Raw genomic sequence first — 16,387 nt, forward strand, 5'->3', positions numbered from 1 at the left:
AGATTGCATGAAGCTAGAACAAAATGTTTTTATTTACAAGCAGATACCCTTTTCTTTCTTTGGATGTTTTGTTTGTTCAGATATTCATATAACAAAATATATACAAATTCAAACCTAATTAGGGACATAGTAGTATACTTAAAGTATGATGTAAAGTTTTTGTTTTGTTTTTAGTATACTTGCAGTATAAAACTACTAAACTAGTATTTTACTGAGACTATATAAGTGTACAAAGTATGTAATTAGTAAACTATCAGTATACCTGTAAGTTCACTTTTAGTATAATAAGTGTACAATCTACAAACATAGAGGTTAACTAGTTGTGTACTCAAAATTAGCTACTGTTATACATAAAGTATATTTAAAAGTGGGCAAATTTAGGCCCAAGGAGTATTGAAACAGTACACTTATACTGTAAGTATGCTACTAGAACACTGATATTTGTATACTTGCTACAAAACTTGAACTTTACTTAAGTATACTTATTTAAATGAACTTGATGTATACAACTTTTTAGAAAGGGTTTTTTTTTTTTTTTTTTTTACTCTGCAAGTGGAAAAAAATGTGTTTAAAGTGTAATTTAACTCGATCTAGGGTGGACCTGTATATAATCCAGAAAAAAAGTGTTAACTTTCTCACTGTGAGTGTTAATATAACACTATCAAATTTTCTGTTATAGATACCCTAAAAGGAGATGTATGTTGAGTATGCATTATGATTGGATGAGATATAAACATCCTGGGTTGATTGGGATATAAATACTGAGTCAAAGTGTTCCTCTTTGTCACACACTGTGCAGATGGTCTGACTTTCTTGCAAGAATAAAACCCGTTTTTTTCTTATTCTACAATACTCTGAGAGTTATTGCCTCACAATAAGAGTTGGAAACATTTTACCATTACAAGGGTGAGTAAATCTTCAGCAAATTGTATTTATTTGTATATATTTATTTGTGGGGGGTGGTAAGAAAATTAATTCAAGGACATTTTCTTTCCCACTTTATATTGTGTCCCTAATACCTGTGTACTTACATAGTAACTAAATGTATACGTAGTATGTAATGACAGTGTAAGTACACAATGGTACATAGTATCTACAGCTGTAATATTTCTGTAACTACACACATGTAACAACCTTCAGGATGGTATGTGTAATTACAAATGTGTAAAAGAACATTGATAACAAGACTTTTCACTTAAATAAGTACTCGTGTACAACAATATGTACAAGAGTAATTGGAACCATTTGATCCAGTGGTTAAGAGATGGGTATGTTAAGGGGAGAAAATGGAATTCAGGGGGAGGAGATGGGTAAGTTTAGGGGAGTAATGTGATCCAGGGGGTGGAGATGGGTACAGTTGGTTTAATGGAGGAAATGGGATCCAGGGGGTGGAGATGGGTAGGTTTAGGGGAGGAAATGGGATCCAGGGGGTGGAGATGGGTAGGTTTAGGGGAGGAAACGGGATCCAGGGGGAGGAGATGGGTACAGTTGGTTTAATGGAGGAAATGGGATCCAGGGGGTGGAGATGGGTAGGTTTAGTGGAGGAAATGGAATCCAGGGGGTGGAGATGGGTACAGAAGGTTAAATGGAGGAAATGGGATACAGGGGGTGGAGATGGGTAGATTTAGTGGAGGAAATGGAATCCAGGGGGTGGAGATGGGTACAGAAGGTTAAATGGAGGAAATGGGATCCAGGGGGTGGAGATGGGTAGATTTAGTGGAGGAAATGGGATCCAGGGGGAGGAGATGGGTAGGTTTAGTGGAGGAAATGGAATCCAGGGGGTGGAGATGGGTACAGAAGGTTAAATGGAGGAAATGGGATCCAGGGGGTGGAGATGGGTAAGTTTAGTGGAGGAAATGGGATCCAGGGGGTGGAGATGGGTAGGTTGGGGGAGGAAACGGGATCCAGGGGGAGGAGATGGGTAGGTTTAGTGGAGGAAATGGAATCCAGGAGGTGGAGATGGGTACAGAAGGTTAAATGGAGGAAATGGGATCCAGGGGGTGGAGATGGGTAGATTTAGTGGAGGAAATGGAATCCAGGGGGTGGAGATGGGTACAGAAGGTTAAATGGAGGAAATGGGATCCAGGGGGTGGAGATGGGTAGATTTAGTGGAGGAAATGGGATCCAGGGGGTGGAGATGGGTAGGTTGGGGGATATGTAAAGTGGGAGGAGTTGGTGCACCACTGTAATACCAGTGTACTTATATGGTAATTCCTCAGGAACTGTCCACTTAATATAAAGTTTAACATTCTGGACACAAACCACACTTATATGTAAAGCCTAACTTACTGGTCGCTGCTGTGTCACATCAGAGTAATTGCATGATAAATCTTATATAACGTGTAACACTTTCATTACCAAAAAGTGTTGTTACCAGTGTCCTGTTACACATTTGTATTTACACATACCATTCAGTGGGTTGTTACATGTGTGTATTTACACTAATATTACAGCTAGATACCATGTTCCAATGTGTACTAACACTGTGGTTAGATACAGTACTGTACTATGTACACGTCTAATTACTATGTAAGTACACAGATATTAAGGACGATTAATATAAAGTGGGACCTTAGAGACTAGGCTCTTTTGTTCTATAAATTGGTTAATACACAATGCTTTGATGTTCTGAAGAGAGCGTCTCAGGGTGAAGTTCTCATGGCGTCTCTCCATACATTACTGATTCTGTGTGGATGTGCCACAGCCCTGTGTTTGGTGAGTACAGAATTCCGATGTCTGAGAAACAATTTTGCGATCATGTGTTTATTAATATTGTGATTAAGCAAAACTAGCATGGCTATTGTTATGTTAAAATACAATGACCTTTTTCAAGACTGAATGAGTTTTATGATAGTTTGTGGTTATTTCATACTATGTTTTCCTTCAAATCCAACATCTTCACTCACAGGTGAGTCATAATTTATATAAAAATATATTCAATAAACACAACTGTTTATTTTATTTATATTTATATAATATGTTTTGAATTTTACCTTTTTTGTAGGAAATACAGTGATTGATGTGGATAATGGAAAAGGCCAGGATATATTTGAAATAAATGAAGGTTTGTGGAAACATTAATATCTTAAATCTGTAGCATAATTTCTATACCAGTTTTGTATTAACTGCTGTCTCATTCAACAGCGGCAGGACTTGACCTGGTGGAAGGAGACATTCTGATAAGTGAGGTCAGTGTTTTCTTTGAACAAATTCTCATGCCACTTTCCACAAACAGGATACAAATTAGGGCCTTAATCTCTGGGCTTAAAAAAAATTATGCAATATTTTCTTAAGGACACTCTAAAAGTTCAGAAAATGTCAACATTAACTTCAGGAGGTCAAACTAATGTGTGAATACAGTTATATACACTCAACATCATAAAAATCAAAATAATATTTTTTTATTTATATAAAATAAATCCTTGTTTGTATTTAACAGGGAGAATACAGAAACACTATTCGGGATGAAAAGTATCGCTGGCCAACCACTGTGCCATATGTCCTAGACTGCAGCCTTGGTCAGTGAATATAATAACTGATTCAGTTCTGTTGAATTTATGCTTTGACCTGTATATGATAATATAATTCTAACTTAATATTTGCTCCAAATTATGCACTCACTATACTCTCTTAGTTTTCTTTTCTGTCTTAAAAAAAAAAAAATATATATATATATATATATATATATATATATATATATATATATATATATATATATATATAGACATCAACGCTAAAGGTGTGGTACTGAGAGCATTTGAGCAATACAGACTCAAGACCTGTATTGACTTTAAACCCTGGAATGGAGAGCCAAACTACATTTTTGTATTTAAAGGCAAAGGGTAAGAAAAATTCAAAACACTACACACATTTAAACTCATCTTCACATATTGTGCAATAAATCAAAACTCTATGTTTTATTTATTATCTTACTTTTAAAATCCCCATGAAACCAAACCTTTTTTTAGAGTATGACTATGTTATCGGTAAGTTATAGTGTGCTCCAGAACAATGACAAAATTCGCATAAAAAAAAGAAAAAAAAAAGAAAAAAGCATGAAATAGACGTAATTCTTGGAACAGATAGCAATATTCTTAATTTTGGCAGCCTGGCAATTTTAGATTGCTTCGGGGGTACCGCAGCGGAGAAACCCAGTACCGTTGTGATTCTTCATAGACATAAACAGAGAGAGATAGCTCCGGCTACAATGTTCTTCCGCAAGACGCAAGCAGTTCTGTTTATTAAACGCTAGAGCGTCAAAAGTTACCGACTGCAGCTTTAATATCACCTCCAAAATGGTTTCACTGACCATCCCACATTCTCTGTTATTTTGCACAACAATCTCCATTGCTGTATCATGGTCCATTACAAACATTAAGACAAAGTACAAACAATGCACATGTACAAACATATCTGTACACTGTATCTAAAGGGTGTATACATATAAGGTGATGAAAAGGTGATGTTTTTATGTTTAATCAGATGTTACTCATATGTGGGGAATCGGCAGATGGGAAAACAAAACTTGTCAATTGGTGCAGGCTGTGACAGTTTAGGAACAGTGGAGCACGAGTTTCTGCATGCACTGGGTTTCTGGCATGAACAATCCAGATCTGACAGAGACGACTATGTCACCATCATGTGGGACCAGATTGAAGAGGGTAACTATTGAATTCTTAAATACACTCATCAATAATAACATCACTCTGTCTCGCAAAACTCCTTACATCTATACATATAATTATATGAAATACAAAGTAATTTGTTCATCAACTAATTCACAGTTTGTTTTTCACTTAGGTAAAGAGCACAACTTTAATTCATATCATGAAACGGTGTCAAGCTCTCTCGGTGTGCCCTATGATTATGGTTCAGTCATGCACTACAGTAAGAAATCCTTCAGCAAAGGCAGTGAACCAGCCATTGTTACCAAAATACCAGAATTTTTGGATGTGATTGGTCAACGCATGGAGTTTAGCGACAGTGACCTGATCAAGCTGAACCGGCTATACAACTGTAGTAAGTTTATGATTAAGCACGTTATGTGGTATAATCCTCCATTATTTATTTTTATATATAAATATACTGACATTAGTTTGACTGAAAAGATAAAGACAACTTTCTCATCTAATACTTTGCTTCTTTTACTCATCTTGTTCTAAACTTATTTTATATTCTTCCAGCTACAGCCTCAATATTTCTGGACTCTTGCCAGTTTGAGGAGCCAAATATCTGTGGCATGATCGAGGGTGATGGTGGAAATGCCAAATGGGCTCATGTACAAAGAGTAAAGGGTGGTCCACAAACAGACCACACCAACCTGGGTCAATGTAAAGGTATGTACACCCCTAACCACAAAATCAGGTTTCAACCAAACTGAGTTTTGCATTTATTTACCATGACAATTGCAATTTTTGAGCCACAGCATCAATAGCAATAAAACTTCATGCAAGTGAATTAAGAGCATTTCACAATTGTTTTTTACCATTCATCATGCTCAGTAGCCCCGCCCATTGTGGAACCTTATTTTTCCAAACTCCATATAAACACAAATATAGTTGTGATGCATCAAAAACCCAGACTCTTGTCACTGTGAGTCACATCAACCAGGAGTGTTGTGTGTGTAATTTTGAACTTTTTCACATAGAATATATATATATATTTTGCAAAGTTAACACCAACTTTCTCAGCAGCTATATTAGAAACTCCTTATGTTACACTCCCGATATCACATGGAAGACTATTTGTTTTATTTATTTTTTTGTTACATAAACACTTTGTAAAAGGTTGAATAATTCATAATCCATAATTCTGCATTGATATCTCTTTTTTGATGGTGGCACTTTGGTCTTCATGATAAACACATTTTACTGATACCATAAGGAAATATTCTTTGACTTTTTCAAGACATTTCTTGTCAAGCATTGTAATATGACATGAAAAATATTTTGTCAACTCCATTATAAGGTCCAAAGAGAAAGTGAGAATACTGGTTTAATTGTCTATTATCTAATAAAGTTTATATTTCCACAGGGGTTGGGTTCTTCATGCATTTCAGCACAGCCACAGGAACCAAGGGTAAAAATGCTTACCTGGAAAGTCGCCTCTTTCACCCCAAAAGACGCTCCCAATGCCTGCAGTTCTATCACTACAACAGCGGAAGCGTTGATGACCAGCTAAACATCTGGGTGCGTGAATAGACAGTTAAAAACCCCAAAGGAGCCCTGAGACTCATTCAGAAGATCAGAGGTAATAATTTTTTTGTTTAAAACACCAATAAATAAATCCCTTTAGCCTATGGGTAACTTAAATTTGTACAACCTAGGTGGATTTCGAGGCTCCTGGGAACTATACCATGTTACGCTAAACGTCTCTGATAAATTTAGAGTAGTGTTTGAAGGGGTTAAAGGAAGAAAACCATCAAAGGGTGGTCTGTCTCTGGATGACATCAACCTCTCAGAGACCAAGTGTCCTCAATACACTTGGCGCATTCGTGATTTTAAAAGGCTTCTCGCTACAACCCCTGCCGGTTCCGATACCTACAGCCCCCGTTTCCTGTCCCCAGATGGTTACTTATTTCAGATTTCTTTGAACATTAATGGCTTGAAGGATAGTCCACATATAATGGCAATATACCTCCACTTAACCTCTGGACCCAAAGACAACAATCTCCAATGGCCATGTCCATGGCGTCAGGCATCTATGGAGCTGATGGACCAGAATCCAGACATCCAACATCGCATGAACAACATTAAGATGATCACTACAGATCCAAACATGACTTTCACAGACTGTAAGAAACAAAGTTATAGTTATGAGTCATTTTTATGTGCCATTAATGCTGATATGCTAAATGCAGATACTTGATTACAAATTTCTTAGAGATAAATGGCAATATGTGTTTTTAAATAGAATCTTCTCATTTTGTGCAGCCACAGGTAATGTTAAGTATATCTGGGACAACCCACGAAAAGTAGGCAGTCTAGTCACTGACACAGATGGTAGTAAATTCTACCGGGGGTGGGGTTACGGAACCAGCCATTACATCACACATGATCGTCTGAAGAGCCGAAGCTTTATTAAAGGAGATGATGTCATCTTCCTCCTCTCCCTTGAAGGTGTGCAGTTCTTATTCAATGCAAATGAAATTCTTATGAAATATGACAAGAGTTTTAAATATCAACTTCATCAATAGACGTGACTGGACTTTTGGGGACTCAGACCAGAGAGTCTTGGAGACCGGAAATCAGAGACCTGCGATTAGAGACTGATGACCGTGATGCGGAGGAGCCAAAGAAACAGATGGTTGTATGCATCTATATCCCAGTTTTCTCCTAAACTTGATAACTGTACCATTATTAAATGTAAATGGATATACAGTAAATCCCATTCAGTGTTTTTGAGCAACTTACATGTAACCAAATTATGTTATTTAATTACAAAATAAATGTTATAATCTACAGTTACAGTTACTGAAAAAAAAAAGTGTAGTTAAATTACAGTTACTTATGAAAAGTTACAGATTACAAAAAGGTTATCACAATATTTTCACACACATAAATATGATTGATGTCTTAACGGTTTTATTTCCTATTTAGGTTTATGTATGTTTTCTTTGTTTAACGACTGAAAGATTAACCCTGCCTGCTTTAAATGTTTGAAAATGATTAATCATCAAAAATGTTAGAAATTGAGAAAAATAATCAAATGTAATCAAAAACATTACTTTAATAAATCAATTGAAATACACTATTTATTAAATTTTACATAGGGTAACTTGAAATCTGTAAACTATTACATTTCCAAATTTCCAAACCTTCTCAACACTGATCCCATTAAACTGATTTTTTTCTTTTAGAACCCCAGAGTCCTGGCACCATGGACTAAAAGATCCCCATGAGATGCAGCATACATCAAGAAGCCTCAATGGAGAGAGAGAAATCTTTCCAGAATCGGCCATATATTGTGAGCCTAGCTGGAGCTGGAGCTACTGAATTATAACCTGCATTAAAAAAAAAAAAAAAACTGTTAAGTACTATGCTCAAAAAAATATTATTACTAGATTACTAGCATTTCTCATGTTCATTGCCTCCTTAAGATGAATTTCTTCTTGTTTTCCTCATTTGTAAGTTGCTTTGGATAAAACTGCCTGCAAAATGAATAAATGTAAATGCATCAAAAGAAGTAGTCAACCATTAATGCTCCCACAGTTTATTAGTGTTATGTTGTAGTCTGTAACAAAGTGCTTTATTATAAATAATTGTAATGGAATTTACATTCCTGAATTTTCAAGAGATGCAGCTGTCCATTGGCACTGCACTATATGAGAAACAGCACATTCTCTGAGATCATGACCTGGTTGTCATCCTGTAAATGTTTGCCTGCGATTGGACTGTAGGTTTAACCAGATATGTAGTCTCAAACCAAACATTTTCTGTTTGTTTTGGAGTGTTTGTTTGTTTGTTTACTCTTACACAGAGTTGATCGGTGGATTTAATTTTTGTCTTTCCAGGGGTAAGAGAGGGCTCTCTTTTGCTTTTGTGTATTTGTGTTTGCGAGTTTTTATTAATTTATTTATTGTTTTTCTGCATTTATGCAAAATTTTTGTTGTAATGAAGTGCATTTTACTGATTTTCTTTCCAACGCAAAGAATCTCTTCTCAGAATGTGCCTGTGCCATCTTTTTTTTACTCTCAGCTTTCCACTTGAAGTTGTTTTCTGATACTGTCATTTGTCTTCTGGTCATATTTTGTTTGCCCTAAAGAGAATCGCAGTATCTTCATTGACATCTGTCGTACTGTTACTGCCACTGCTTTCTTTCATAAAGCATTGCTGGTCTGATCACAGTCTAAACAAAGTTTTCCTTTTACTCTGGGGGGTATCTTCTTCTCACACATCTCTCCTGTCATTCTTTGCCACCTGTTCCATCCTGCTTGAATCCTTGATACTTCACCCTCCATGTTCTTGAACTGTGGATCCCAGGTACTTGAACTCTTCAGCTCAACTCTTTCACTCAGTCTGATGACCTTCTTGTCCTAAGTGTCTTTGCCAGTTGCCATGTAAAAAACATGCTATTACAATATGATTAACTTACAAACATGTAAGCAAATAGACATCTTGTTCTCCTTCAGTTAATGTCTACTCAATATAGTCAGGGTTTCCCATACATTGATTTATTTGTGGCGGGCCGCCACAATATCAAAACTGACCACCACAAATAGATTTTCCGAAAGGCTTTGACATAATTTAATAAACATGATCACTGCACGTTTCTAAATTAAACAAAGTTTTTTTTATCACTATTTCAGAAGGAAAACGACTGTATTTATAAAATGTTCGATTTCATTCTCATTTCATTTTGCATGTAATGCTTGATAAGGCAGGGTTTGTGAGATCAGCGCTGTTACAGTATGCCGCCATTACCAGAGAAACCTTTACCTCTCCCGCTCTTAGCGCCTCCTGCTGGCAGAAAATTAACTTGCGGAGTGCCGCCAAGAATAGAGTGTAATGCTGTGGGAAACATAGCATAGAGATAGTTATTACCCAAAAGAACATGGAGACCTAAATATCTGGTACACAAAGACAATAACAATCATTAAAGTAGAAAATTATCTCCCAGTGTCACAAAACAGCAAGTCACTAAACCTAACAACAAAACCAATCATAAAACAGTGTATATATAATTTTAAAAATCTAATGTAATCCGTAATTAATAAGGCAATTGAAATAGATACACTAGTTGTTACATTTTATTTATTACATTTTAAGTAGGGTAACTTGTAATCTGTAAACTATTAAATTTCCAAATTAACCTTCTCAACTCTGCTCCCAACAAACTGCATTTTCTTTTGCAGAACCCCAGAGTCCTGGGACCATGGACTAAAAGATCCCCATGAGATGCAGCATACATCAAGAAGCCTCTATGGAGAGAGAGAGAGAGAGAGAGAGAGAGAGAGAGAGAGAGAGAGAGAGAGAGAGAGAGAGAAAATCCTTCCAGAATTTGCCAGTGTAAATTGCTTTAGATAAATATGCCTGCAAAATGAATACATGTAAAAGTGTCAAAAGAAGTCATCAACCGTTAATGCTCCCACATTTTATTAGTGGTATGTTGTAGTCTGTTACAAAGTGCTTTATTATAAATAATTGTAACAAGGTCAAGTCAAAAGGGTCATGCTGGTCAAATCAGTCTCCATATCTATTTTGCATTTAGATTGTGGAATGGCTCAAACAAAATGAGGGGAAAAAAGAAACATTACCAGAAGTCACTGAATAACAAAACAAACAAAAAAAAAACATACTAATACATATTTATCTCAATTTTGCTTATTTTTATTGTCATCAGTAATATAAATCACAGTGTTTTGTGTTATATTCTACATTATTTAATAAATGTTTATTGAATTTGTTTGTATTTATGACCCTGTCTATATATGAGTATTGGTCTTGTTCAGGCACAAAATTGCCAACCGCAATATATATATATATTTTTTGTTTGTTTGTTTTTTTATTTGAACATGAACATTTGAACATTTTATTTGAAAAAAAATGTATATACATACAGACAATACATATATAAAATTACTTTATATCAAATTAAATATAATACATATAAAATTGTACTTTACTTTACAATACTGAAAACATTGTTACATACAACCACAATTGTTTTTAACTGTAAATGCAGCAGCAAAAAGAAACAAATATTTTACATTAAATCAAACTAAACTGATGAACTATGTTAAAATTGATTCTGTTTGAATTCAGAAAAAGCGCATGTAAAATCAATCTCTACTTCACAGCAAAAGGAATGATGGCTCTAAACAGGAAACGAAACTAGACTATAAAGAGAAATCAAACTTTGTCATGGCACCATGGATATGCCCTTTAACATAAACTCAAGATCTACGCAATTTAACATTGCACAGGCCTTTAGATTAGACTGACCACAAAAAGTACATTAATGACAAAATATTTCTAGGAGAAGTTTGTCGCAGCATAAAATATGTCACTTCCTGTTGCCAGCAGGTGGCGCTATGACTATGGCTGTGTCCAAATTCAGGGTCTACATCCTTCGGAGGACGCATTTGAAGGATGTTACGTCACAGCGCCGCGACGAAGGCTGTCCAAATTCGTAGGATCCTTCAAATGCGGCCCACAAATGCGTCCTCCTTTTCCCCGAATTCGAAGGATGGGTGTGATGGATCCTTTCGCGTCCTACCTATCCCATAATTCTTTTCGGCAGGACGAAGCGAGCGGTAGCGGAGTGGGGGAGGAGTATTATTTTCGATGTTTTTTAAAAACTGGCTTTTCAAAAAGATATATTTTCAGTGGTTTTCTAGTTAGGCATTTTGTTTTAGCGTTAAGCATTTTTTTTTACATGTGTACGTGTATATGTAAAAAAAAAAAAAAAACGTTTACTTTTGTAAACTAGCTTCTTCCTTACTGCCTGTGTGAATATCCCCTTACACACAGCTTATTTGTTAGTGATTGAAGCTGTTTTAACGCTTCTAAGGACGAAAGAGCAGACAGAAGTGTTTATAAAGCTCCGGGGAGAGAACGATGAGCTCTTCACCGGCGTCTTGCTTGGCGCTGTCACGGTTGCTAGGCGACAGGATATGAGCAACGGTTAAGGGAGGGAACTGAAAGAAGGGTAGGCTGTCCAAATTCACAAACACCGACTTCCGGTTTTTGCGGTCGTCGGAGGACCCATCCTCCTTCAACCGGGTAGGAAGGATCCTAAGGAGGATGCAGACCCTGAATTTGGACACAGCTTATAACTGAATATGGGCATGTAGATCAGTTAAGGGCAGAAGTCTTATCTAACATGTGAAGTTTGGGGCAGATTGGACATTGTATGTCTGAGTTACAGAAACTTCCTTTTTCATGGCAAAACATCGAAATTTGTGGCGCTATCGAGCCATTTTGCCACACCCGATGGAATATTGGCCTTCAGATGTGTTCAGGCCAGGACTCTTATTACACATGTGAAGTTTGGGGAAGTTCGGACATTTTATGCCTGAGTTATAACATCTTTTATTCCCATGGCCAGACATCGAAATTCGTCACGGCGCCATGGACACACCTTTTAACGAAAACTCAAGATCTTCACAACTGAACATTGCACAGGCCTTTAGATTAGACTGACCACAAAAAAGACATTGATGTCATAAAATTTCTAGGAGTAGTTCGTCGCAGTGTAAAATATGTCTCATCCTGTTGCCAATAGGTGGCGCTATGACTATTACTGAATATGGGCATGTCAATCTGTTCAGGTTCGGACTCTTATCAAACATGTGAAATTTGGGGCAGATTGGACATTGTATGTCTGAGTTATAGCAACTTCACTTTTCATGGCGAATCATCAAAATTCGCCAGGCCGCCACGGACAAGCCCTTTGACGAAAACTTAAGATCTTCACAATTTAACATCACAAATACCTTTAGATTAGGCGTAAACAATTTGGTGTTGATCTGAATAAATCTCTAGGAGGAGTGCGTTAAAATACAACGCATGGAAATGACAAAAATTGCACAAAATTTGCTCATAATATTACAAATAACTGACTTCCATTTTCGTGCATGTATGTGAAACATAGCTGGAAGGCTGTTGGTTTTTTTTTAGCATAGGTGGCGCTGTCGAGTCATTTTGCCACACCCTCTTATGAATCCTATATCAGACGAAAATATTCACCAGGTTTGATGCGTGTGCAAAATTTCATGACTTTTTGTGCATGTTTAAGCCCTCAAAAATGCGATTCATTTTGGAGAAGCGGAAGAATAATAATAAGAAAGAGAGCAGATTCAATAGGGTCCTCACACCATCGGTGCTCGGGCCCTAATGAAAAAATACATAAATATAGCTATGTAAGAATTAAATAAAAGTAAACTTTAAAAAATATAAGAATAAAATATAAAAAGAAACTCCTCCTGAGTCTCTCGGTTTTTGCCATCAGGCTACGGAAGCGCTCACCAGATGGCAGAAAAGTGAAAAGATGGTTACTGGGGTGGATGGAGTCTTTGATGATTTTAACAGCTCTGCTTTTGCATCGTTTGAAGTAAATGTCCTACAGAGATGGGAAAGCAGACCCTGAGATGCGCTCAGCTAAGCGCACATCTCTCTGCAAGGCTTTACAGTCTTGACTGGAGCTGTTCCCATACCACACTGAGATAACATTGAGTCAATACACTTTTTATAGCCCCTGAATAGAAAGCCTAAAGCGATGTCTAATAGCTACTTGGCTATTGGTTAACCTTAATTTAGCCGCCCACCGGTTCTAGATGACATCACCTAAAAAGAAAAGTAATTTCAGCTGGAACATGTTATTTTTATTAACATTTGGAATTATGTGCACTGATAAATAATGTGCAATATAGTGTTGATACTGTTCCCTCAAAACAAATTAAAATGTATTATATTAGCGTCCTTATTAATTGAAACAAAGTTGATGTCAAATAAATTATTTTACAAAAATCTAAATTTTGTCTCGGCTTCTAACTGAAATTTTAATTGAAGTAACATTAATAAAACTGAGTTTGAAGAGACACTAAAACTTTAACTAGAATTAAAATGAAAAGTAAAAATAAAAAGCTGTAAAAACAATAATAAAAAAGCCTACTCAAATTATTAAATTTAATATTCAAATTATTTAATGTTATAATAGCTTATTTATTCATTCATAATATAAAAAGCATATTATAACAGAACATATACAAGTAAAATAACTGTCACAATAAAAACAGGAGTAAGTTTTATGCATTTAAGTACGTAGGAACAGTTTTGATTTCATGTTGAATTTAGAGCATAGAGTTTTGAGACTTTAGTTTAGTAGTCAAACCAACCAACCGTGAAGTTCACATATTCAAGTATGCTAACGCTGCTGTTTGTTGCATCTTGACTCTGTTCTCATATTCAGGTGCAATATGTTCATTCAGTTAAAAGGAGTATGCTTCTGGTCTAGAGAGGTGTGTTAGTGTCTAACTCACAGAGGTTTGTTGTTAGGCCCACTAAAGCGAAGGGTACAGCAAAGGGACAACGTGAGGGACGGGCTCTACTGGGAGCCTATGATCTGAGAAGGGACCAAACACTTCACTTAACGGCACAGCATAGCTCACGTGTGTGACCTGGCATACACACACACCAGAGGAAAACATGCGTATGAGGGTCAGAGCTCTTACCAATGTGGTGATGTAGTTAGCCACCATAGGGTTAATTCCTAAATATGGCCTCCTGCGAGTATAAAAGAGACTCGACAGGCATCTAGTGGTCGTCCTATCCCGGGTCCGGTAAGTGACGTCATTATGGGGCGCCGGTTTAAGCTCAGGAGTGTGGCTGGAAAAAAAGACGCGGTGTAAACGCTTATCATGGCGAACCGTTTTTATTAGCACGTTCTTGAGGGCACGGCGCGGAGTGAGTTATCTGCCGCTGTGGTACAAGGCGTGGAATTGTTGGAGCAGGCTTAGCAGACTTTGTAGACTTTTGAAGACTCTGTTGGCCCGTGCTATTTCCTGAACGTTAAACCTGATCAGCGTGTGACACTGAACGACCATGGACAGATAAGATGGTGTTTCACTTACAAGATGACGGTCTCCATCTGGTGTAAGATGATGCTCCAGTGGATCAAACAATGCTTCGGTGTACAGCCTGCCAGAATACCTCTAACTCGGTACTGTGATGCTGTTTCTCAATTGGTGGACGATGGGGGATTCTTAGGGTAACGAACATCTATGAATGTCATCCTTTATGTTTGGATGTTATGAAGAGTGTTTGGGTTTTGTATTTTTCTTCTGTTTGTGATTTTGGGTTTATCTGCTTGTCAAGAAGTAAAAGAATGATCTGTTATCGCATGCTATTGTGCCGATTATGATTCATGAGCATCAGCAGGTTAGCTGGTGTCATTATTGAAGGACAGGCTCCTTTTTTCTGGGCGTGATTTTATGCTTCATTGACTGAGGTTTATGTAAAGTGTATGTGTGGCGAGTGGGGCGGGGCCGAGAGGCGTGGGTACGAGGAGTGAGGCCAGGTGTAGTGATTGAAGATGAGCTGCACCTGCGCCCCACCGCCGGTATCGAGTCCCACGTAGGAGATGGAAGGATATAAAACTGGAGCGACTATAGTGAAGGACGAGAGAGGACCAGGTCTGGGACATTATTTTATGTTTGCTTTTTATTTTGTGCGCACCAGTCGTCCGTGAAGGGCTGGTGCGCTGTTTTGTATTCATTTTTGAATTCTTAAAATGTTTTGATTGTGCGCCGGTTCCCGCCTCCTCCTTCCCGATGAGTATGGAGATCTTATCATTACAGTATGTTTACTGTGTTTATTGCTTTTGTATTGATTGTGTTTTTGTCTTTTTCCCTTCAGAATCTTGGGTGCTAGTGGTTCCTGAAGCCTTCTAGGTGTGGTGGTGGTATGATTGACAGTTGAAGTGTTCACAACGGGTGTAGTGTTGTGAGAGAGCACGAGTGGTTGCTGTGATCTGATAGTCAGGATAAATTCCCCAGGTTTTGAAGTGGTAGGTGTGTGTGTGATGTGTGATTTTATATTTTTCTTTTACAATTTATTATTGATTGTTTTTTTTGTTTTTTTTTGTTTTTTTAATGAAATAGTGTGTTTTAGAATAAATTGTTTTGTATTATCATTGTTGCCTGTTATCTTACTCAGCCACTATGTATCTGTGTGCTTTGTGTATCTGGATAATCTGTGTTCCCGGACTATTTCCGGGTGGCGTAGTCGGGCTTAATTTAAAACATCAGCAGCATTGCCACACCAAGAATTAATCCATAGGAGAATTTAGAGAATGAAGAAAAAAAAGAGATCAGAAACGATAAAACAACTGTGTAGTGCAAACCAAACCCTTTAATTTCATAGACCATTACAAAATTTCATTCTCATTCGCACCTTTCCCCTTAAGGCTTCTGCTGCCCTCATCAGGTGCTGACATGAGAAACTACTATGAAATGAATCTCCTTCAAAAAAAAAAGAAAAAAAAAGATATACTGATATTAATAATGTATTAAAAACGTTGATCAAAATTTTACAAGCCCCCTGCAACTATAATTACCTTTTTTTTTTTTTTTTTTTAATATATATTCCTTTTCTAAAATGTTCACCCCCTCCACCCCACCCCTGCAGAAACTATAATTAGTCTTTTTTTTTTTTTTTGAGAGAGAGAGAGAGAGAGAGAGAGAGAGAGAGATCAAACCATTTTTCTGTCCGTAAGAAACTAAACATTTTTTTTTTACTTTCTTATTCCTTTTCTTAAATGTTTACATACCCCCAACAGAAACTATAATTATTATATATATTTTTTAATTAATACGTGTTTTGCATTAAAAAAGGATAAAACACCAAATTATTTGTTTATTTATACAGCTGTTTAACTGCAGACCTTA

General features: G+C 36.8%; 1 protein-coding gene and 1 pseudogene across 2 annotated transcripts in view; both read left to right on the forward strand.

Annotated features, from left to right (window-relative positions):
- Nucleotides 1–16,387, forward strand: part of LOC127983865 (meprin A subunit beta) — a 163,470-nt gene that overhangs the window by 42,539 nt on the left and 104,544 nt on the right. The window lies entirely within an intron of this gene.
- On the forward strand, nucleotides 850–10,287 carry LOC127983870 (meprin A subunit beta-like; annotated as a pseudogene).

The sequence above is a fragment of the Carassius gibelio genome, chromosome B20 (genome assembly GCF_023724105.1).
Source record: "Carassius gibelio isolate Cgi1373 ecotype wild population from Czech Republic chromosome B20, carGib1.2-hapl.c, whole genome shotgun sequence".
NCBI lineage: Eukaryota > Metazoa > Chordata > Actinopteri > Cypriniformes > Cyprinidae > Carassius > Carassius gibelio.